The sequence below is a fragment of the Populus trichocarpa genome, chromosome 19 (assembly GCF_000002775.5).
Source record: "Populus trichocarpa isolate Nisqually-1 chromosome 19, P.trichocarpa_v4.1, whole genome shotgun sequence".
Taxonomy (NCBI): Eukaryota; Viridiplantae; Streptophyta; class Magnoliopsida; order Malpighiales; family Salicaceae; genus Populus; species Populus trichocarpa.
In genome coordinates, this window is record NC_037303.2 from 6,817,910 (window position 1) to 6,823,450 (window position 5,541).

Genomic DNA, 5,541 nt, shown 5'->3' on the forward strand with positions numbered 1-5,541 from the left:
TCTCCCACCAAACCTTGGCATAGTTAGTAAACTCCACTACAACTAACTTAACCTTCTTCTCTTCCAACTACCTATGAATGTCAAAAATCATCTCTACCTTTCTCTCTCACTCTAAGTAAGCTTCAAGATTAGTTTTTCCCTTAATTGTTGGGATTTTCAACTTAATACTACCCAAATTTCGATCTATATCACCCAAATCATCAAAATTCCTCCTATGCCCAGAATCCCTATCTGGCCAAATTCTACCCCTCCTTGGTTGCCTCATACAAGTCATTCCTATATGTACGGAACTCACTACCACGGTTAAAATCATCTTCAGCTCCTTCTGTAAAGTTTCCAACAACACTCTTCTTCTTTCTAGCTTCTTTAGCCTTTTTCCCGAGCCCACTTTCAACCTTAGTCTCCAATTTTTCAAACCTATCTTCAAACCTACTCATCATCTCTCCAAACATGAACTCCATCTATTTTTGCATTTTAGATAGCCCATCCTCTGGAACTCCTCTCTTTTTCGGTGACACGCTGCTAAAAGACATTCTCTTTTTTTCTTTTTTTTATACCTATACGAAATGTTAGCAATAAAAAAAATAATACCTCTCACACTCGTGTTTCACACAAAAATATAGGCTTTTCACTCTAATATGCTCACCACGCCTTTTTTCACTCAAAATTGCCTTTCTTTAGTTCTTAAGATCACTTAGCAACAATTTCAGAAAAACAACCAACTACGCAGTGAAATTATAAACACAATATAGACTCAAGAAGCAAAGAATTACAAAACTAACAAAACAAAACTCGATGACAAATTCACGAATAGCAATACAAATTTGTACAAATAATATGACAATTTGAAGACATGAAATAAAAAAAACAGAAAAGAGCTAAACAATTACGAATTATCAAGAACTAAAAGAAATTTCCAGAAACTCAAGAAATCAACTAACTACCTAAATTTTCAAGAAACACAATCAAGACTACTAAAAGATTCATGAATCAAGACTAACCAATTGCCTAATGATCAAGGTTTCTTCAAGCATGTATTCGGCCAAAACTCAAACAAAGTGATTTTTTTTTATTCTTTTTCTCTCTTTTTTTTTGTGCGGCAACAATCAAGATTTTAGGTGTGTATGTTGATTTTGATCAAGAGCATCAAAAGAACACTAACTTATGATTAAGTGTTCAACAAAGCAATAAGAAGTAAAATCCCTAATTTTTTTTTCTTTATATAGGTGGCTGAATCTATCAAGAATCAAAAGAAAACAATAAAAACTCAAATTAAAGGATATAACCTATGATTAGATCAACTCTGATACCAACTGATGTGAACCCTAGCGGAATTGAATGGAATTCGCGACCCCAAGATCAATCTAATCCAAGTTTGTTGAGATTTGAATGAGCTTATCACAATGGAAGACTTGCTCCAAGGCAACAAGACTATAAACCAACTCGATCACAACGCCTACACCTGGAGACGAGCAAAGGAAGTATAAATTCACAACAAAGAATGGTCAATTCTTTGAAGAGTTGAAAGTTCAATCAAGAACCAAGATTGAGCAACCAAAAAGTTGGCTACAATGCTGAAAATATCATCAAAAGCTTGCCCTAAAATTATTCATAAAGAGTATTTAAACTCCAAGTCAAAACCCTAGTTTCCCCAATGAGTCTCACATAAGCCCAATTTAAATAATAATCAACCCAAGCTAAAACTAGCCCAAACTAAATAAAAAAAACTAAACAAGTCTAAGACAAGTTCATTGTTTCCTCATCCTGCTTGGCAGCAGCAAAAGCCCAACTTAAAACGGATGGTTCTCTCTCGTCTTAATGAATTAGAAGGCGTGCCATATACCATTAGAAACGTATGGAAGTCTAGTTTCTAGTCCAACTTAAATCATATCAAGCTTCAATCTGTAGCCTCCAGTTATGACCAAATGAGTAACAAAAGGTCAAACTGTCTAAATTTAGTCCTTTTTTCCCAATCCTTGTGTAATGGTCTTGGTTCCACCAACAAGCCCTTCTTGAACATGAATCAGATTAATCAAGGCTTGCTCTTTATTATTACAAATCCTCTTAAAGTCCACCTTAGCCCATGTCTCTTGAAGAAGTCCATTGAAAGCTTCTTTGAACTTCTTAGCCCTAAGCCTAGTAACTGGACCAACTGGAACCTCCAATGGATCCTTTGATGGTTGGATCGCATCAATTGGTTAACCCAAAAGACATCACCAAAAACTCGTAATGCTCATAATGTGTTCTAAATGCAGTCTTCAGTATGTCTTGTTCCTCAATTCTTAACTGGTGGTATCCAAATCTCAAATCTATCTTAGAGAACACCCTAACACCCTTCAACTAATTAAACAAATCATCTATTCGTAGGAGTGGATACTTGTTCTTCATCGTCACTTTATTCAATTGACGATAATCGATGCACAAATGAAGTGTGCCATCCTTCTTCTTTACAAACAATATCGGAGCTCTCTAGGGCGAGTTACTAGGCCGAATGAAACCTTTTATCTAACAATTCCTAAAGCTGGACCTTCAGTTCAACCAATTCCATAGGTGCCATCCTATAAGGAGACTGAGCTATAGGATAAATTCCTGGAATAGTTTCTATGGAAACTTTAATTTCTCTAACTGGAGGTAATCTAGGCAACTCTTCTGGAATACATCTCGAAACTCCCTCACAACAGGAATACTAGCCAAATCTATGCTACCCTTTTCCAGCTCTTTTACATGGGCTAACCAAGAACAACAACCCTTCCTCAGTAACTTTCCAGCCACCAAGACTGAGATTACACAACTTGGAATTACTTTTCTTTCCCCTTTAAACACTACTCTTTTATCACCTATTCCTTGGATGATCACTGTTTTTGTGAAACAACCCACTTGTGCCTTATGTTTACTTAGCCAATCCATGCCCAGAATCAAGTCAAAGTCATATAACTATAACGGCATAAGATCTACCCTCAATTCTAACCCTCCAATATATAGTTTTACCCCTCTAGAAATATCATCAATATGTATATTCTCTCCTAGAGGTGTACTACCCGTCACTCCTACACCCAACTTTCTAGATAACACATGCAAGCTATTTATAATTCTATAAGTTACAAAGGAATGACTAGCTCCACGATCAATTAAAGCATAAACTTGCATTGTATCTAACTGTAAAGTACCTGCCACCATATTAGGTACAACTCCCACATCCTCGTGGGTCATGTGATATACTCGAACCTGAGTCCTCCCCTCCTGCATTTTGGGCCTCCCTCGAGTAGCACTCGTCCCTGACTAGGTAGATCTGATAGGACGATTGACTGTAACTGATTGCTACTGGCTCTGGACCCCAGTCCTTTGATCATGAGCTCCCTCGGTGGTTATATGATTAGTACTTAAAAGTGCATTTTTATCAAAGTTTTATATCATCATACTGCACTTAAAGTATCATTAAATTCCCTAACCTAAGTATGTTTTTTAATAACAAGTCTGATAACATAAGATATCTTTAATTTATGGTAAATGCTTATTTTAAATGCAGGCATATCTCACAATTTAAAGGATTGATTGACGTGTTTAACTATTGAAAGTGAAAAGACAAAGAGAGGGCTAAGCTTAAAGAAGAGATGCTGGTTCAATTCAAACTGGAACATCATTCGGTTATTGGATCATAACTGGAGTTGTAGAACATGGATTTAGGTTTGGTTTATATGGATGGAAAGCTAAGACATAGGCCTAAAACTTTCATGAAGAGTCCAAGATTCAAAACGGTATAAAGATTTTAGGTAAAACATGGCTACAAAATCTTAGGTCAGTATCCATTCGTGCTTGGGATGAAATGCAACAACAATTTTTGAAGAAGTTTTTTCCATCTCATAGAACAAACTCTTACAAAAGACAAATCACCACTTTCACTCAAAAACCAGGAGAAACATTTTACCAATGTTGGGATAGGTATAAAGATTTGTTTAATACATGTCCTCATCATGGTTTTGAAACATGGAGATTGGTTTCACACTTTTATGAAGGGTTAACACCTAAAGATAGGCAAATGGTGGAATTGATGTGCAATGGAACTTTTGAAGATAAAGACCCTGATGAAGCAATGGAATATATGGACTTGTTAGCTGAAAATGCTCAGAATTGGGACACTACATGTACTGTTGCGATGTCATGGTCGCACAAATTAATTACCCTAGCTTCAAACACAACACACAAGATAGTATAGAGCAAGCAAGGGGTCGAATAACTAACCCTAACCATTAAACAACCATAATGTCCGCACTAGTAATTTAATTCAATGGCAGCCTTAAGAACTATATAAGTTGATTAATCAAGAAAACATAATTGTCCGCAGTCTATGTTTGATTTGATTGAATGTTCTCCCTAAGATTAATAACGTGGATCCGCCACAATTATTAAACTCAGTTGCTTCACAAGTTCATATACCACAACTCCAGTTTTGATATAAAACTTAGCAATAGATTGTCTACAATAATAACTTAGAGTCTGCTCTAGCAATTAAAATAAACAATCATAGGAAAAATAAGCATAGGAGAACAAACATATTCATCATATAAACTGAAAATAAAAGGTAAAATAAATCTCACAGTTCTTGAAATCCAAAGGTTTCCGTGTCCTTGCAACCAAGAAAAAGAGTTTAGCCTTGCATGTTTGTTGAACAACTAATCAAAAAGAAGGAGGAATGCATGATTTTGGGTTTATTAGAGGAAGGGGGCATTTTTCTCTTCTTGGCTTATTGCCCCCCTTCTCTTCTCTCATTCTTTTTATATCCTAGGAAACCCTAGTCTCTATTTTACAAAATAGTCATCCCTTAAGTAGACAGTTTACAATTAAGTACTTCAATAACTATTTTCCTAAAAAAAGAGAAATAGCCTTGCATGAAATCTTCAAGCTTTGACTTAGAGGAGCTAAATTGCTGGAATAAAAACTTGGATATCGGTTTAGATGCTTCGGAATGTAATTTGGACTAGTTTTTTCACGAAACCTGTTCACTGGCAGAATTCAGTTGTCATCTTTGAAAAATCATATCTCCCTCATATGACATTTTTTTTTGCTGCAATGCACTGATAGTCCTTTGAGTCAGGAATCCAAAACAATTGAGTTTGTATCAATTGAACTTATGTAGCTCTAGATATTCAAGTCGGAATGGACAAAGGTCAACATTGGCAGATTGCGAGATTTGACTTTGAAGGCTGCAATTTCCATGCTCTTACTTATTTTATTTTCTTGCCTTAGATTTCCAGAAAGGTATGAATGTTAGCTTTTTAATACCACTGGAAGCACTTCATTTCGACCTCTAGAGCTCACACAAAACATCGACTGAAGGTCAAATCTGCCAATTACCTCCAATTTACTCCTTTTTGCATCTTTCATCCAAAAGTGCCTTCAAAACATAAAACAAAGAATATCAAGGCATTTTATATATAAAACATAGGCAAAACACTAGTTAAATGTGGGTGAAACTATCGAATAATATGGTTGCATCAAATACCCCTACACTTAGCTCTTGCTTATCTTCGAGAAATGATAGGT

General features: G+C 35.7%; 1 non-coding gene across 1 annotated transcript; it reads right to left on the reverse strand.

Moving 5' to 3' along the window:
- Positions 1-3,869: 3,869 nt before the first annotated feature.
- On the reverse strand, positions 3,870-3,978 carry LOC112325376 (small nucleolar RNA R71). Its single transcript, XR_002979432.1, has one exon. It is a non-coding gene; the product is annotated as a small nucleolar RNA R71 (small nucleolar RNA).
- Positions 3,979-5,541: the final 1,563 nt, after the last annotated feature.